General features: G+C 40.8%; 1 long non-coding RNA gene across 2 annotated transcripts; it reads right to left on the minus strand.

The window, feature by feature from the left end:
- Window positions 1–567: 567 nt before the first annotated feature.
- Window positions 568–19,674, minus strand: LOC111546748. Of its 2 annotated transcripts, none has more exons than XR_003309698.1 (4): window positions 19,543–19,674; window positions 18,589–18,684; window positions 3,050–3,177; window positions 568–785 (listed from the first exon to the last, which is right to left on the minus strand). It is a non-coding gene; the product is annotated as an uncharacterized LOC111546748 (long non-coding RNA). The 2 variants fall into 2 exon arrangements; XR_002732904.2 differs by having other exon boundaries at window positions 568–836.
- Window positions 19,675–19,983: the final 309 nt, after the last annotated feature.

A 19,983-nucleotide genomic window follows, 5' to 3' on the forward strand; every position in this document is an offset into this window, starting at 1 on the left:
TAAATAGTCATACTATTTGGGCAAATTCACTTTCAAACTTTTCCACATATATTCAGTGTATATACTTATAAATAATATATAAATATGATTACTTTTGGAGACATTGGGACAATAGAGATACTTTAAATACTCTTTGATCACTCCCAAAAATCTGGTTCACTCTACCTGTTTCCAAATGTATCTACCGTTACAAATAGCCACACCATTTTTAATGCTTTTATATACACATTCATGAAAAATTGAGAGCATTGATTTGTGTTTTTAAACATAAACAGCATTACACTATATTTGTGACTCTGCAGTTTGCTTTTGCATACAATGGTATGTTTTTAAAGATCTTTCCATATTTGTAACATATGAATCATATGTCTTCTTTTATCTTTTGAATATATCACCCTCTACTCACCCTTCTCTCAAAATGACTATTCAATCACTTTATGTCTATTTTTTCAGATAATACAGATTTGAATATTTCTGTAATATAGCCAAAGCAGAATTGATGGATTATAGGGAATGTACAATTGTAATTTTAGTAGAAACTGCCAGAGTATTTCCAAGGTGGTTGGATTTGTCTTTATGTTTCAATATTATTGGTAACAGACAACCTCAAAGCATGAGACACTTTTAACAGCACAGGTGAATTGCATGCTGGCACATCTGCAGGTTGGCAGCAGTGACGAGTCTTGGCTGGGCATGGATGGATTCAGATTTGCTTCAGCGTCTACACTTCGGGGTTCAGGATTCACCGGTCATGGTCACATAACATGCTGTTCTTGTGGGCTCTCCTACATGTCGCGGAGGGGCAGGGAGACGGTCCATGTCCCTGTGACTTCAGCCTGATTCCAATCAGGAGATAAGACACATGGCCAGGTCCAACACCAGTGGAAAGGAGCAAAACACTCATCAATCGGCAAAGGACAGCAGTGAATGGTTCTGATGGGCAGGGGTGCAGACCCACGTGCCCTGCGGTTGTGGAACCTGTCCTCCCAGCGCACCGTGGGAGCAGCTGTTTCCTGCAACGCCCAGTGGTGCCAGCGTGACTCCCCTATTGTAATACGATGAGGGGAAATACACCCTTCCTCATTATGGTTAATGTTTCTCTGCTTGCTAATGAGGCTAGGTTTCTCCTGTATGTGCATTGGTCATGTGTGCACGCGCCTTATTATTCTGCAAATTTGCTAGAAAGTGTGTTTTGTCCATTTTTCCCATTGGTGTGTGTCCGTCTCCTTACAGCAGGAGGTCTATTTCCTAACCGATTAGTCTATTGAGGGCGCCATTATTTTTATGCTTGAAACATCCCTAACCTCTCTCCAGCTGTTCCTTGACTTTCACTTCAAGGTATCTTGTCACAGAGGAATTTTTAATTTTGATGTGGTTATAATTTTGTCCTTTTTTTTTTTTTTTAGAACTTGATTGAAAGATCTCCTCAATCTATGACTGTGAAGATAATGTTTTATTTACTTGTATGTATTTCAGGCTTGTTTTTCTGATCTGGGACTCAGTGCTTCCTTTCCATTTTATGTATGGTGTGAAACATGTGGGTTTTAGGATGACGGATGGCTGACTGTCCCTGCTTCCTCTGCTGATGTGCACTACCCGGTCTTTCCGTTCCTCTTGTGCTTTGAAATGGTGATTACCTCCGACCCCGGCTTTGGATACGTTTGGGTCCTCTTGTCCTCTCTAGTCCCTTCTTTTCATGTGTCTATTAGCCCGCGAAATGTCACTGTTGCTATCTTACTAGCTTGTTGATGTGCCTTGATAACTGGTAGAACAAGTCACTCCCTCCCTGTCATCTTACTGTTCTAAAATTGAATCGGTGACTTCTGGCTTCTGCCAGGGAGATAAAAAGCTGGAAGGATTGCTGCTCCCACCCATAAATAAGAAAAAGCTAGATAATCTCCCAAAACATAATTTTAGTGTTCCCGTCACAGAACTGACATCTTATGACAGACAACCAACTGACCTAAAATATACGGAAACACCGGTGCTTCCACAACAGTGTTTATATGAAGAAAGGGAAGAAAAAGCAAATCAGATCTACATTATAGAAATAGCACTGGCCTGACACTGAACAATTAAGTTGCTTCTCATTATTCATGGTACTTACGCTCTGTGGAGTCACTGTGAACCCTGAATCAGATCTTCATTTTACAAAGAGCATGGGCCAGGTCCCATGTGTCAGGACAGATGGATGCAAATGTGTATGCAGAGCAGCATGGTGGATTCAAAGACTGACACACAGGGAAGATAGCTAGGGCTACAGTGGGGTCCATGCCTATTGCCTGGAGGGGAAGGGACAGCACTGGGCAGGGAGAGGCTGAGTTGCCGTGCAGCCCAGCAAAGGTCTTGGCGAGCTCCACAGGGACTTGTGCAGCTGAGACAATCTGAAAGATTGTCCCCTGTTCTGAGGAGGTAGCCTCGTCTTTATGGCCAAGGCAATCCTCAAAGGAAACTGCCCATCCAAAAATTAAGGAGCAATTTCTCCCCTTTAAACTGTCCAAGGTATTATTCCTCCAAAGTTAAGTTTTGGTCTGCTGAGGGTCAGCACTAGGAAGAGAAAGGACTCAGCTGGGTGTGATGACTCACGCCTGTAATCCCAGCACTCTGGGAGGCCAAGATGGTGGCTCACCTGAGGTCGAGACCACCCTGGCCAACATGGTGAAACCCCGTCTCTACTAAAAATACAAAAATTAACCAGACGTGGTGATGGGCACCTGCAGTCCCAGTTACTCAGGAAGACAGGAGAATCGCTTGAACCCGGGAAGCGGAGGTTGCAGTAAGCTGAGATCAGGCCATTGCACTCCAGCTTGGGCTACAGAGTAAGACTCTGTCCTCCCCTCTCCCCCCAAAAAAGAAGAAGATATAAAAGGACTCCCGCATGGGAAGCACAGGGTTAAGCTGACCTTGTAACAGCACCAGTTGCATAATGTGCACGTGGAGACAAACGCATTTGGTGACTGTGCCTGCCTCATGCCCGTGTTAGATCAGAGAACGGTGAATCAAGGGCATGGGTCTCACATGTATTTCATTCCCCTTTTCTGCACTTTACCATTTATGGCTTGAGCACATTTGCTTTCTCGGGTGAACTGTGCAGCTGCAGATGTCCCTTGTCTTTCTGAGGTGACTCTTCAGGACCCACGCCCAGAGGTGCCACAGAAACTTCCAAGACGTCACCATCTAAGAAGGAAAAGTAAAGAAAAGAGACCGAGGACAATTTATAAAAACTATTTCAGTGATCCAAGAGCGAGGTTTCTTTTCCTATAAATCTTCCTACTCAAATTATTTACTGGACAGGTGTCAGGTGTGCTGTCATGCATCACTGTGTCTTTTCTGAATGGCCTCAGGATTGTATAATAAAAACGATTTTAAAATTTCAGTGTGATAGAAACCTCAAGTTTATAATAATTCAGGAGTTCATTGAAATGCGTTTTGATGGAGCCCCACATCCCCAAGCACTGTGCCCTTGGTGCACTGCTGGACCTTTCAAACATGGCTGGCTGTGGAGGGAACGTGCACCTGCTCACCTGAGCCCTGGGGGACTGGAATGGCAGCAAGGCCTTCCCTCACAGGCTAAAAATCAAGTTCACATTTTTGGAAAAATAAGGGGGAAAACCAGTTTCAGAATGTCTGAATCACCTTTATATGGTTTTAGACGGTAAAATCGTCTCTAGGAGTGTTTTCTGAATTTTAGTTGGTGAAGGTACCAGTACGCCCATTCTTCACTGAGCACTTAGAGTGTGTCTGACACTGTTTTAAACGAAGGAGACCTGGGCTCTTTTAGGAATGGAGGACGGTGTTGTGAAGGGGGGTGACACACAGGAAGGACACCGAACAAATAAGTTTCTTCTCATTTTCTGTGATACTTATGCTCGAGAAGGCCACTGTGAACCCCAAATCAGTGTGTCCTGAGTCACTGCTCCTGGGAGAAGCATAGGGGTAATTTCCTGTGAGTCTCTGGTCACAACATGTTTGTCAATCTATTAATACATAACCTTCATCTCTGTGTGTTTCTGTTTAAGGACACCTCATTGAATACTGTTGATTCATTGACACAAAAATGTGAACATTAGGCACCAAAGATGGCAGAAAGAGCCTGTCTTTATGAGACGAGCTGAAACGGGAAGTCAGAATGAGCCCTTCGGCCTTGGCTGGGGACGTGCCAGTCAGATGACTCATATTTGTCACCGCTCTGCACAAGAACATGTCCCCAAGTGGCAGGAAGGTGCCTGAAGTATTGATTTGAGGGTTAAAATAACTTCTAAGGAGCAGGCAAATCTGCACACAGTTTGGATGGACTGCACGAGGGCAATCCAGGCACAGCCTGTGTTGCCACTGAGATCAGTTCTCTGGCGTTTGAAACAGACAGAGACCCTGTGGACATACAGAAGGTCCTCCAATGATGCCGTTCTGCTCAACGTGGTTTCTTTACATTTATGAGAAACAAAATCCATCCCCGACCGGGGCCCCTGTGTGTGGTTTGCAGGTTCTCCCTCTGTTGGCATGGGTTTTCTCTCAGTCCTTCGGTTCCCTCTCTAATCCCAAAGCTGTGCAGGTTCCGTTCATCAGAGTCTCCATGGCCCCAGTGTGAGTGGCTGTGGGTGCTGGTGGGTAACCCTGCCATGGGACAGCGTCTGTCCAGGCTGGTGTCCGCCTTGTGCCTGGGGTGCCAGAATGGGCTCCGGCCACCCGCAACCCTGAACTGGAACAAGCGTGTAAACAATTATCTCACTTGTTTTTATTAATGTTTCTTAAATGTATGCATTGCTCACATTTATTTCCATGTTTAATATCAGACGTGTTTGGGGTCTTTACTTAGCCATTTGGTGCTGTTTCTGTGACCAGAAACGCACTCTTAGAAACCGAACTCTTGTTTACGTCACCTAGCCTATGGGAAAATTCATTTCATTCTATGCTGTTTTGCTTAAAGTCTATGTTTCCGAGATCCTATGGACAATGTTAAGCAAGGCCTAACCATTCTGGGAATAACTGGCTTGTTTATTTTGAAAGGTTGGTTCAAGTAAAACATTCTGTGTGTAGTTACACTTGGGGTGTCTGGGCCGCCGCTTTCTAGAGTATGTGCACATGTGGCTAAAGCAGTGGATAGGACCCCGATCAATCTGTGGGGAGAGGAGCGTGTGTCCTGACCTTCTAATGGTTGTGCTAGGGGACAACTGCACCGTCCCCAAAACAAGACACAATTTAAAGTCACAAGAGACACCAGGCACGATCTCTCTGAACCCCTCCATTTCAAATACATACAATACGGTAAAGGGGTGTGTGAGCTTCCCAAGCACTGAGTGCCACTGTGGGTCCGAAACGCCTCCTCCTTCATCCTGAGAGCAATGATGGTTTTTCTGGAGGAGGCTCCAGTGCCGGCCACACTGGATCCAGATTTCAGGGCTACGTTTAGCTCTACCTTCGTCCTTCACTCTGAACGACTCTCTATCTCATGTTTATTACTTTAAATAAATTTAATATTCCAAGCGTCACCAAAGCAGCACATTCTTTTCTAAATTCATTCCACGTAGGATTTATTACATAGAAACTTTAGCTTTTTATACTCTACCAGAAGAAAAGCAGCTAAATGTCTCTCCTATATATCAGGTCAATAGCTTTTAGTTTTTATTGAATTTTTAAATCTTATCTTCTAAAATCAAAGCACTGGCGAAATCACCACCCTTTTAATTGATTAGTTGGAACAGTTGCGTTATGTAACATCACAAAATATTAACACGAATCACTCTAACAATATCAGACAGGAACTCAGCATTCAAAATAACTCTAATTTTAAACATATTAAAATAAAGTCTAATTCCCAGTAAATCTGTATCTGTGCTGGAAGATAAATTGTAGCAAACTCAGGATCAGTTTCTATTTTTTTTTTCTATTTTCACACAAGCAGAAATGTGTGACAAGTATGAAGACAGGAAAAAATAGCACTAAAAATGTTAGTGTACATTGAAAATGTAGTCATATTTGACAAACATTTATTATGCACTTAAAGCATCTAAAGTTATGAAGTGAAATAATGCATGCACCCTTCTTACTCAGCATTCACTTCATAAAAGAAAAGACTTGCAAACATAGAACCATCTATCTATTGAATACATGTTTTCTGGGAGATAAAATATAATTCTTACACAAACACCAAAACCTACATTGACAGTATATGGTAATGCAAGCATAACACTGATTACATTAAGGTGGCCCAGGGCATAGAACCTTTGTGGAATTTGAGGTTGGTGAGGATGTCCACTACCTATTACTGACAACCTGCATAGAGGAATAAGACCCAGGGTGAGCCGTTCGCAGAAATGCTGCGCGTGCTCCCAGCTGAGCTCTTCTGTACCTAATTTTAGGTTGTTTTCCCTCATTATTTTCTCCATGATGGCCACATGTGCAGGGGAAAGAAAAAATTCCTGTAAGTGGGGTTTCAAGGCGAATGGGTGAGCTAGGAGTTGTGGGAGGCCACTGTTGACTGAGGACGTGGATGGAGATGCAGAAACCCTGGAGGGCCCTCCTGCCCGCCCTGCACCCCACTCACAGCCTTTGAGGTTGGCTCCATAGTGGGGGTGATTTAATAATTATGTGAAAATAGTAGCTGCGCAATGATTGGATGATTTCTCCTTAACTGTGTTACTTCAGAGGCGATAACTGAGAAGCACTTCCTACAGCAGACATTCATACTGTTACGGTTGGAACTGTGCACCCACACCCAAAAAGAAATGTCAGAATCCTAATCCCCAGGACCTCAGAATGTGACTTCATTTGGAAATAAAGTCTTGGCCCTTGCAGATGTGATGGCTTAAGATGAGGTCACCGAGTTGTGTTCTAATACAATACGACAGGTGTCCCTATGAACAGAGACATCCACACAGGGAGTGCTCCACGTGAAGACAGAGATTGGACTCATCCTACTCCAAGTCAAGGACCACCCAGAGCCATCAGCATCTGGGAAAAGCAAGGATCCTCCGTCGAAGCCTTGGAGGGAGCTCAGTCCTGAGGACACCTTGGTTTTGGCCTGCACCCTCCAGCATTGTGACAGAATACATTTCTGTTATTTTAAACCACCAAGTTGGTGATAATTTGTTATGGCATCCCAAGAAAACAAACATACACTGCCATGTCCATGGGAGCAACTGGGTTTATGCAAATTCAAGACTGAGCAGGGAGACAGAGTCTCCCAGGACAGCCATCCACATGTGTCCACGTGAGGTCCCCTCAGGCTCTGCTGGCTGCCTCCCTGCACTATTCCCTTCTTTCAGGGGATCCCCATTAAAAACATTCACTTTGTGATAAGATGCACTCCAGAGGCATTCTAGAAAAATAACTTCAGCAGTAATGGAATCATTCATTATAAAGCAGGAAATGTGAAGATAATTTCATTTTCTGATGTTAATTGATCATGTTTATCAGTCGTAACTGAGTTCAGGTCTTTGAAACCTACCTATGCCTCAGTCTTTCCTAGATATTAGGCACGCCTTTGACAATGTAAACCATTCTCAAATTCTTCCACACGTTTGTCACACGTTTGTAGCATTTCCAAGATCCAGATGGATGAAAAGTTCTCCAAGAGCATTCCTATCGAGTAAGTCATCCTCTCAAGTGTTTGGCTTTATTCTTGTAAAAAGTTGCTTACACATCAATTCTTTGGACCATGCTATGTGTATGAAAACAGTTTCAGTAGACTGGGAACTTGGGTTATGGCAGACACAGAAAATTACACATATTGGAACAAGCCACCTTGGTCCCTATTGAAATTCTCCGAAATGAATGCTCCCTGGGAACCCGTTTCCTGGGCTACTCTGTCATCTGTGCTGTAAGACGCTCGGCTCTTTGGGGACCTGAGCAGATATTGTGGCTGAGATGATGGCTCACTGTTCTCGCATTGTTTCCCGAGCTAGGATGTTGAGCACTTTCCCAAGCAGAGTGTGAGCCAATGCCAAGTATTTGCATCCCCTGCAGCTTCTGACAATGGGAACCAGTCCATGGCTCGCTCATAGAAATGGAAGGGCTCTTCCTAGTTAGCTCACAACATAATGCATCCAAAAAGACGGCTTCAGGATAATAAATGATTTGTGGCTACAGATCCCAGTGAATTTGAGGGAAACAAGCATTGCACTGAACGTGCATAGATCACCCTGCTGGAGCCCCACCGTGAGCTACGTGAGAGTCTGGCCTGGCAGAAAACAATTCCACAGAGATGAACACATCACTGCCCCTTTATAAACCAGTATGATTTGTTCAGGGAATTCCAAACAGAGCAGGGAACACTCAGCCAGTGTGTTCTCTTGTGTGGCTCTTGTCTTGATATGCAGAAAGGGTAAACATTTCAAAACAGGGAGTCGGAGGGGTGCATTCTTTTTCCCATCATTTTTGGAACAAAACATTCAACTTGTTGACCCCAATTCAATATGTAAATAATGTTATTTGATGTATGAGTTGAGGGAAAACACACGTAGTCACACAATGTAAGTGCCAAATTCGAAGGAATCTTTCTAAACATAGAAGTATCCTAAGCAGGGTTCATAAAGTGGGTTTATATATTCAAGGTCTTTTCTGAACTTCATATTTATGTGGAGTTTTGAGCTACAGCAGAGGTCAGGTGATTTCTATTCAACTCCACTGAAAGCTGGTCCTCATATTCTGTCTCCTCCTACCTGAATCCAGGGACGAAATACCTAGCAACTCGGAGTACAAACGAAATAGCGAGAGAAGCTGGCATTGTAAATTGAGAAAGACGGGAAACCAACCGGGGCACACTGAGCTTTGAGGGTGCTGAGCATGCCTGAATGAGGTGCTCTATAGGAGTGAGGAGGGCAGGTCGTAGACAGGGGATTGGTCTTCAGCTATTAGTTGATGGCAGGCAGGGGAGATGCAATTTGGTCAGATTTCTTCAGCTGACAAATGTCTTATTAGAATGAAGTGATTGACTTCATCCTTGGAATATTAGCTGATATTTTTAGCGTTGAAAGCCTCCCTCTTCCAGTTCCATCAGGGATTCTCTTTTCTTTCTAAAACATTCAGTTCCAGAGGATTTTTATGTTCTTAAAAGTCTTCATTGTTTTTATTTTTATTTTTTCCAGTACAATGTTAGGGGAAGCCTTAAAAGTGGCAACATGTTTTCTTTACCACCTGTTTTAGCGTGGCCTCTCCCCACTTCCATGACCTTTTAAAGAGTCAGTAGTGCTGATTTTTGGATGAAGTTAGGAAGTTTTGTCCCAAAGGAAAGTCTTGCATGCTAAACATACTTTTTTTTCTCTCTGCATCATTCCTTTCTCTTTCTTTTTCTTTTCTTTTCTTTTCCTTGCTATCTAAGTAGAGAAGGGTGATGGTGTTTTATGTTCGGTCTGGACCCTTGAAAAGGCATGTTTACCTAAATGTATTTGGGACCCAAAAGATAGCACTAAGGAATTCCCTCCTGTGATCCTTTAAGTCCCATTGCTGTTCTGAGGAATAAGGCATTGCTGTCTCTTTCACTGGATTTTTATTTAATAGTGAGTATATCTCCTATTTGAAAGGTGTGCGGTAGGGGGCAGTTATGTTTTCGTAGGGAGCTGGGGTTTGCCTGCCCTGGGAAGGGCCCGCACTGTGCAGCTGCCAGGGGAGGCCAGCAGAGCAGCACGAGGCTAGCGGGTGTGGACTTCTGGCCTCTGGCAGGTGTCTTATCAAAAGCACTCCATCTGGTGTTGCTTCCTGTTACTTACCCACCAATATCTACCCTGTGATATTTCTGTTTCTTAAACATAGTTACAAGAGGAATAATGGAGATTTGCTCACTAAATGAATATGAGAAAAGGTTGAATTTTTAACTAAAAATTTTAGCCCAGGGCTTCTCAAACATTTTGGGTCTATAAACTCCTTTTGAGGTAATATATCTAAAGAATTCCCTCAGGAATTTTTAAAAAGTATTTCATCTGTTACATGATAAGGACGTGATTTTCTTTAAATAATATTTTAATCCAGAATATCATTAAAATTTTATTCTAATTTTTATTCCCATATAGTCTTTGACAATGGCTAAAATTTAAAGATACTTTGTTTTGGCCATTAAACAAGTACACGGGTTATTTTATTTTTTTCAATTACTTATGTGCACAAGAACTCTCAATAATTTGGTTAAAAAGTGTCACCTAGTTTAATTTGGTATCAAACTATATTAAAATGTAGAGAAACTTTGAGTACAAGTTATGGTACTAAGATGTATAAATCTTGCTATTTTTTCCTGCTATTTAAAACATCTATATTTTGTTCTTTGTGTAATTAATTGGTTTACTTTCCAATCACTTCATATTATTTTAAATTATAATATAAAAGGAGACTTCAGTCTGCTACTTGCAATTATTTCTTGTTGCACATTAAGATTTTGTCTAAATAAATTGTAAAAAACAAATTGAATACAATACTCACTGTAATTTTTTCACATTCTCTTTGAAATATTAAATTAATGTGTATATGGTATTTTAAAATTTTGATTGATTAAATGCAACTTAAAAACTGGTAGAGATTATATTAAAATGTTTTGGTAAATTATTATAATCTTATTATTCTGGTTATTGTATTTCAATATCTGTGTTTCTTTTGCATTCTCTCTTAATGCAATAAAACTCCAGATTATGGGTTACACAATATATGAATCTTTCAGCTCTCTATTCCCAAATAACAAACTGTACAAAGCTTTGGTGGATTGAATAAATAACACCTTATTATTTCTCATGATTCTGCAATGTGGCTGAGCACAGCCAGGCGGTTCTTCTCCTTCCCCTGGTGTCTTCTGGGGCTGCAGATCCAAGATGGCACCTTTACTCATGTGACTGTGACCCAGGTGGGGAGAGAAAACAGCAGGGGGCAGGAGCTAAGTTGTATGTCTTACCTGTGGCTCAGGGATCCTAAAGATCTAAGATTAAACTACTAGAAATAGCAGCATGCAGCATCACTTCTTTGATGACTGGGAAGTCTTTGAAAATGCCCCACCTATCTGCAACAATTTCCAAACTAATATTTTGAAACCCTGCTGTACTCAAACTTTGGAATACAGTCCATCTCGGATTTCCTACCTAAAACGAGAGTGATAGTCTTTTATTTTAACAGTGACCACTTTAACGTACCTGTGATTTAAATCTAATCACTAGGTGCTGCAGACACAATGTTTCTGAACATGCTCAAAGTGCTGTGGTGGCATCGCTTTAGTGGCATAGAGTGTCCTTAAAGCATTTTCAAGAGGATAGATGTATTGAAGAACATGTTTGTGTGAGTCAGCTGTTTAAATGACCAATTTTTATACTCTACATTTTATGTACTATGCCCTTCTTTGATTCAAATCTATCCGGTTGTAAGCACGAGTGAAAGATTTGCATGCAAATTATTTAAAGAATGGTCTTTTTCAGTTTTACAAAATAAATATATTTTAAAAGCATATATATTGATGTTCTGGCTGTTTATTCACATAAACTCTACATCCTGTTACCACTTCATGGGTAAAGCCAACAGAAAATCAGAAATAGTCTCCTAGTTTCTTGCTAGGAGATTGAATAGGATTAAAGTATCTGTTGGGTTAGTTTTCTTTGTTTGAATTTGCATTTGTGAAAGTCAATACTTTCACCTGGCTATGTTTTCTCCCACTCTGGAAAATAATCTAAAAATTTATGTCTTCTTTAACTTCAAAAAGATTTCTTCTGGTTTATTGTTTTAAGTTGATTGTATCCATTTGCCCTTTGAAGCTCTTTAGAAATATATTTTATCAATATATTGAATTTTCCTGTGTGCAACTCATGTTCTGATTTCTCTTTGATGATTTTAATTGCTTTGTAATTTTATTCTATTTTCTATTTTTTTAAGTTTGTCATCCACAGCACTGATTCTCTTTCCCACAGTATTGATCTTAATACTATTTTAAACTCTTCGGTTTTCATATTTTGTGGTTTTTTCCCTAGATATTCTAGCTTTTTCTAAAAAAAAAAAAACAAAACTCTTGTTTTATCTTCTTACTTTTTATAGAATCCATGTTTTTGGGGGGTTGGAATACAAATTATTTTAATAAATATGTAATTTTCTATTCTATATTTTATAATACACTTTTAAAATATGTTCATTTCTTCTTTTTGTGTAAACCTTTTTTTTTTTTTTTTTGTCTTTGAGTATCAGGAGTTCCAGCCAGGCCAGGTACTTCCTTGCTGACTGGGCAGATGGTCCTTCAGGCTCCTCTGTCTTTGATGAGATGTCTGTGCCTGTGTCATCAAAACTCACATTATGGGTCTAGAGCCTGCATCTCTTCTTAACAGAGTTTTATGATCTTAAAAGAAACTATACAGCAAACAGCCCTGCAAAGGTGAAGAGGAGCTTATCACCATGACACAGATTTAACGCTGGGCATGTCTCACCTCTCTAAGTGTGCATGCTCCTGGTAATATAGTCTCAGTGTGTGTAACGCAAAAGCTAACAGATGATTAGGAGCAGAAATAGATAAGCCCCTAACCACAATATGGGAGTTCGATGTGCCTTTCTTATGAGAAGACAAAACTGTAAATATTTTAGAAGATGTAGAGAGTGTGAACCACACAGTTAGGGAAGATACATCCAATTTAGGAGATGCAGAAGATTTGCACAAAAATTATTAGGAAACTTCACAGGGCCAAGCATGGTGGCTCACACCTGTAATTCCAGTGCTTTGTGGGGACTGAGATGAGAGGATTGCTAGAGCTCAGGAATTCCACACCAGCAACATAGTGAGACTCTGTCTCTCCAAAAAATACAAGATAATTAGCCAGGAGTGGTGGTGTGCACCTGTGGTCCTAGCTAGGAGGAGTCTGAGGTGAGAGGATCGCTTGAGCCAGGGACGTCAAGGCTGCAGTGAGCCGAGATCACACCACTGCACTTCAGCCAAGCCACAGACGGAGACCCTGCCTCTTAAACAAAACAAGACCAACAAACAACAAACTTCACAAATCTCATGTGTACAACACTTAACAAATGGCAGAATATATGCTATATTCAGGTTCAAATGGAATATTTACAAGATCTAACACATGCCAGTGTGTTAATTTACTATTGTTACAAAAGTACTGCAGGCCATGATGGAGATTAGAAAAGCACAGGCAGGTTGCCTGAAAGGGTCACACTATAGCAGGGCTGGCGTGGAGTGGGGGTGACGTGGGCATGAAGGCGCTGGGTGCAGCAGCCCTGAGCCCTAAAGGACCTCTGTAAGTGATATGGTGTGGATTTATGTCCCCACCCAAATCTCACGTCCAATTTTAATTCCCAGTGTTGGGTCCCAGTGAAGGACCTGGTGGGAGGTGATTGGATCACGGGGGTGGATTTCCCCCTGGATAGTCTTGTAGTAGTGAGTTCTCACGAGATCTGGTTGCTGAAAAGTGTGTAGCACTTTCCCCTCGTTCTCTGTCTGTCCTGCTCTGCCATGATAAGACCTACTTCCCTCTCTTTCACCTTTGGTCATGAATGTAAGTTTCTCGAGTCTTGCCAGCCATGCTTCCTGTACAGCCTGTGGAACTGTGAGCCAATTAAGCCTCTTGTCTTTATGAATTACCCAGCGTCAGGTATTTCTTTATAGCAGTGTGAGAATGGACTAATACAGTAAAGAAACCTCATGTGCAAGTGTTGGGAAACTCACAGCCTCACAGCTCCCATATGAAGAGGCCACCTCATACTGGACTTACAAGAGTGCAGTAAGAACTTTTGCTCTCCTCCTAAAGGCAGGTGCACTCGCTGGAAACATTATAAGCAGAAAATATAGTGAGTAGATGGAATGACTTGTCTGTGTGTGTGTGAGAAAGAAAAAAACAATCTAATTGAAAATCCAATACATATATATCTACAAACAACAACATTTATGATTCCAAGTTATAATATCATAATAATTAGCTTCTCTACATGCAGAATTCAAGTGACAATTAGGTTTAATTTGATATGGCTTGATGATAGTTAATATCCACAAAATTTATTACGTTCAGAAAAAAGAATTGTGAGAGAGGTCAGAAGTCACTCTGCCACCATTACTTCAGACACTTAATATTTGTCTATCAATCAGCCTATCTAGCTATCTACCTACCTACCTACGTATCTGTACCTATTTACTTGTCTATCTGCCTACCTACCCTATTCATCAATCTATCTCAATAGAGGTAGTTACATGGATATACTGATACACACACATTTCTCCCACCATCCATTTAAGTGATTGAGAATTTTAAAAACCATGTTTTATAAGTGAATTAGTTTGTTAACATATTATACAAAGGGTTAAGCCAGTTTTGGCCTTCCTCTCTGCTCGCTGCCCATCTGGCTTCTGATGGGACCCCTTCTCAATGATGATTCTTGCCTATTCTTCCTGTCAGGACTTCCCATTTCTGCCGGTTTTAGATTCAGATTATTGTTTGGTGTCTCTGTGAGCCTGTACAGAAGCTCAGAGAGTATGCCTGTGTAAGCTTACACTAATATTAGCAAATCGTGATTTTCTTCTGGCCAAAAAAGAATCTCATTCCTGTGAATATGGGAGAAGAGTTAAATCAATTGAGATATTAAGGAAGCTCGGCTGTGGGTGAGACTGATATTAAAATGCGCTGCTCCTGACAATTTGCAGCTTTCCTATGTTTCTAGCTGCTTTCAGAAGCATTGCATCAGTGAAGCCTTGACGATTCTTGGAGAAATGCATCATTTTACTTGTTTTACTTATGAGCATATTGTACTGGTGACAGCACTAAAGAAGAGACTGGCAAAAATAAGCATAAGTGTAATGCTCAAGGTAAAGGGCAGTGCTTCTTCCACTAAGCCACAGGAGCAAATTGAAGACCAAGCATGAGGTCATTTGGTCTCAATTGTTTTAAATGATACTGACAGTCTAGCATTGTGTCTACAATGCCTTTTACCCGTATAATTTGCCTGATCAGAAAAGACACATGGCCAGTGACACCATATGACTCTATGTCCCCACCCAAATCTCATGTCGAATTGTAGTCCCCAGTGTTGGAGGTGGGGCCTGGTGGGAGATGATTGGATCATGGGGTAGGTTTTCCCCTTGCTGTTTTCGTGATAGTGAGTGAGATCTGGTTGTTTAAAGGAGTGTGTCACCTTTCCCTGGCTCCCTCTTGCTTCTGCTCCAGTCACATAAGACGTGCCTGCTTCCCCTTCCCCTTCCACCATGACTGGAAGCTTCCTGCGGTCTCCCCAGAAGCAGAGGGCACAGTGCCTCCTGTCAGCCTGCAAAACTGTGAGCGAATTAAATCTGTTTTCTTTACAAACTATCCAGTCTCAGGTATTTCTTTATAACAGTGTGAGAGTTGACTAATAATACAGCTGGCTACTGAAATGTGTTAAATGGAATAATGGAAAGTGAGTAATAACAACAATAGCAATAATATTTATTGACCATGTGCTCTGTGTTAGGCACTGGGCTAAATATCTTCTATAAGGTATATAAGAGCTCAGTCAACCCTCATTGTCTCAAGGCAAAGGGCCCGTTAGATGCCTCTTGTGTACCAGTAGACACCCTTTCTACTGTCATATGAAAAGCAAGTGAAGTTTAATGAGCCAGTAAGAGAAGACACGAAGACCCTGTCATGCCTGGACTGGCCCTGGAGGCAGCCTGCTGACCGCCATTCAGTTTAGCTCATTGCCATGTCAAGGTCAAGCTATGCCAATGGCAATTCTCAAGTGATTCTGGAACGATCTTTGCTAGTGTCCATACAAATAAATGCCATTGACTTTTCCTCGTTAAAATTTATGAGTTATAGAGTGTACAGTTTACAACAGCATTCCTCAAAGGGATGTCCAAGGAGTACCTGTGTCAAATTACTTGGGGATCCTGTTAAAAATTCAAAATTTGGAGTCTTATCTACCTTATCAGATTCTCAGGAGTGGGAACTGATATCTTAATAGGCATCTGGGGTCTCTCTTATGAACACTATTTTTTGATGACCATTGCATGAAATAAAACCTAGGAAATGATAAGGAAAATATGGTTCGAAATAGAAAGTAATGGCTTGCTATGCAATTATAACCCTTTTTTATGGACTATGCCATTTCCCAATTGAGACAATTAAATAAACTTAATGTTACTTGTGCTACTAGGTGTAAACATGCAAGTCACCTCAACATCTGTAAAGGTGAACCAAAATTGTGGAAGTCCAAAATGACTGGAATAAAATATTTTTATATTACAAAATTTCCAAAACATTAGTACTGTTCCTGTAAGGGTCAGATTTGAAAGGAGAATCTGGTGTGTTACCGGAATTATATGTGTGACAATAACATAATGTAATTTGCAGGGAGGCTTTGCCGCACTCCTGTTCTTCTGGTCTAGTTAGGCTCCTAGTTAGCACACAGATGCACATTCCACCTCCCACAACAACGGCTGGCAACTTCTCTCCCCAGTCAGCTGGATCCCAGTTTTCCTCTCTTTCTGGAATGCTGTCACCCAGCCCTGTTTTTCTGAGCTGTCGGAAGGAGCACATTCTTACCTGGACTGAGGATATTTGGTAATCTTGTTTATTTTCTAAGCACCTAAATTTTATCTAGTGGTGAGACGAATTCTATACAGCAAGCTTGTCCAACCTGTGACCCATGGGTCTCATGCAGCCCATGAGGAGGGCTTTGAAGGTGGCCCCAAAAATTGTGTAAAGTTTCTTTAAACATTTTGATTTTTTTTTGTAATTTTTTTTTTTAGCTCATCAGCTATTATTAGTGTTAGTGTATTTTATGTGTGGCCCAAGAAAATTATTCTTCTTCCAATATGGCCTGGGGAAGCCAAAAGATTGCACACCCCTGCTATCCAGGGTATTGTTTATAGCTTGTTGTTTAGAAATGTTTAACTTATTTGACTGTTTTATTAGCTCCTGATAATAAGTGTGCATGGCCCTGGCTGATGTAATCAATCAAACCACTTCTGACCCTAAAAAGGCAATAGCTTTATTTTTATCAATAGTAAACTTAGTGTGAAATCTTAACCTGACCCCACCAGGGCCAGCATCTCCTGATCATGATCCCAGAGGAATTTTCATGACATTGATCAGCATGTACATATGGGCCAGTGTGGTGAATGACAGTGAAAAAATATATTGCAAGGGTCCCACAGCCATGCAACTGCTATAATTGGGATACATCCATATAATTAGATAGCAAATTAAATAAAACACAACCATGTGTCATGTGACAACTGGGTCTTTGTGTGGACATCAGAGGAGATTTACACAAACCTGGATAGTAGAGTACACTCCACACCTAGGCTAGATGGCATAGCCTATTGCTCCTGGGCTGCAAACCTGCACAGCAGGTTACTGTTCTGAATACTATAGACAACTGTGAGGAAATGGTAAGTTTCTGTGCAATAGGAATTTTTCAGCTCCATTTTAATCTGATGGGATCACCATCCTACAAGCGTGACTCCATAAGATAAAAATGGGGCTGAAAAATTTTGGTTGTCTCTTGTCAACCAAAATGTCATTGTGTAACACATGACTGTCATGTAGACACTCATATTTTGGCCACTTAATTCCAAATAAGCATATTAATGTTATTTACTCTTCACTGAGGAATCCAGTTTTTAACCCAGTGAACAAGCATTAAAAAAAAAAAAATTGTGTTGTAGCTATAAAGCTCCTTTTTTTGTGTTTTTCAATTTTTCAAAAGTTAACTTCATATATATTTGTGTGTGTATATATATGTTTGTGTATATACATATATATATATTTGTGTGTATATATATTGTGTGTGTGTGTGTATATGTGTATATATATAAAGGTAGAGTGGTCTTGACGGTTGGGGGATATGGGGAGCGTAACTGAAATGTGGGGACTTTCATTTGCTGGTGTTTCTGATACGGTGATTCCGAGCCGGGGCCAATGCCTACGTGCCCATAGGCAGAGCGGATAGGGGCCCTGAGGGCTCAGATAACCCTGAGGACAGGCTACCCAGACTGGGGAAGGAGTTGCACATGGACAGGAGCATTGCAGAACATAAAACTAGTTTCAAAATCCTGTGGAGCTGCTTTTGCAGAATTTGCTGAGGAAGAAGGACAGGTTGTGGAAGCTGAAAGAGGAAGCCTTCCACCTGGGCTGCAGCATTCATAAATCCAGTTAGTGTTTTCACTGGAGATGGAGACCCACACAAATCATGACCAAAAGTAAAAAAGAAAAAAAAAAAAAAAATAAGAAACCAGCGCTTCAACCCTGGAGGTTGTGAAATTGATTTGCTATAAATCTACGTCATTTGGCAGCTGTAAAAGTCAAGAAGAGGAAATGCCTCCAGAGTAGAAATAAGTCACCTTTGACCTCTGTTCTCCAAATAATTTAATACTAAATTTTTTATACCATTTTCAAAACTATAGTTAGTAAAATTAGACTCTGCAGCATAATTATGGAGATGTTGTTTAGTGTTTATGAACACTGGCATCCTTATTTACTTAACAGTCTTCAAAGAATTTTAGGAGCAGTTATTCCAGTTTTAAAATATCATAATTTATGTTGATTCAAGTTAGAGCCACTCAAGCCATTTACCTGCGACTTAGATTTATTTTATCAACAAATTCCATTCTGATTTTTTCTTTAGATGTTAGCAATGTGAGTCATTTCCACATACCTGCAAATTCTTGCTTTATTGCCATTTTTTTATTGATGTAAAACATGCGGTTGATGAACTTGTTGGAGACGAGACATCTGGATTCTAGATCTCAGTCTGAAACGCATCCAAACCTTTTTAAGTTACATCAGATAAAATTTTACCTGTACAATTTCAAATCTCACCATCCTTGAAGGGGTTGAACGTAATGTTATGTTTCTTTAAGCTGGTTTATACTTATTAAATATTAAAACCAAACATTACCACTATAAAAAGACTTTTACAGCCATGGGCATTTTCCCTCGTAATAAAATTTTACTTAGTTTTATTATTCCTTCTGTAGGGCATATCTGGGATCCCACAGAAATGACTGAACTAGAAACGTAAGTAATATGTAATAGCTAGGAAGGGACTGAGCTGTACAGGCTAATGAAGAAAAACTAAAAGCTGCATGAAATTTGACTTAAGCACAAATTATCCATGGAAAAAAATCTGCAACAATATAGGTAGAATTCCATTGTTCTTTCAAAAAGACCACCATGTGCTAGATGATTAATATGTCAACATTTATTAAAATGTTCCTATTATAAAGGTAAGTACAGTAATTTTTGTCTCCCACGTCTGGATTTATGCAACTTTGTGGCTTGAGATAGTTGTCAGCCATTTCTGCTGAGATCTCATCAGAATGGGAGCATTCTTTAAAGAGATGTTTTCATGGTCAAAGTTTGTATTCTGAACAATGAGAATTCTAGTACTATAAGATGGTTAAAACTAATTGACAGAGATCTAAACCAGTGAACTGGCTGGGTGAACCAATAAATCCTTCACACAATCAACAGAACTTCAATATTCATGAGGCCTCTGCAAGAATTTCATAGCCCCATAAAAGTCTCCGCAAAGCACTTTGAATTTTAAGTGGGATGAATTATTAAATAGCAAAACTTCCAACCTAATTTAACTTTCACCTGTACTTACTCAAGGGTGAGGAAACCTCTGTGGAGGGCGTGGGAAAGTTCAATCATGTGGTAAAACACTCATTCCTCCAGAAAGAGTCTTGGATGGAAAGGCAGAGTAGTCTTGACGGTTGGGGGTTAGGGAGAGCATAACTGAAATGTGGGAACTTTCATTTGCTGGTGTTTCTGATAAGGTGATTCTGGGCAGGCGCCAATGCCTGAGTGCCCATGGGCAGAGCGATTGGGGCCCTGAGGGCTCAGATAACCCTGAGGACAGGCTACCAAGACTGGGGAAGGGGTTGCACATGGACAGGAGCATTACAGAACATAAAACTGGTTTCAAAATCCTTATGGAGCTGCTTTTGCAGGATTTGATGAGGACGAAGGACAGGTTATGGAAGCTGAAAGACGAAGCCCTTCAAGACAACTTCTCAGAAGTATGTCCCGGTCCAACTGTCAGTAA

This window comes from Piliocolobus tephrosceles, chromosome 4 (assembly GCF_002776525.5).
Source record: "Piliocolobus tephrosceles isolate RC106 chromosome 4, ASM277652v3, whole genome shotgun sequence".
NCBI classification, from domain to species: Eukaryota; Metazoa; Chordata; class Mammalia; order Primates; family Cercopithecidae; genus Piliocolobus; species Piliocolobus tephrosceles.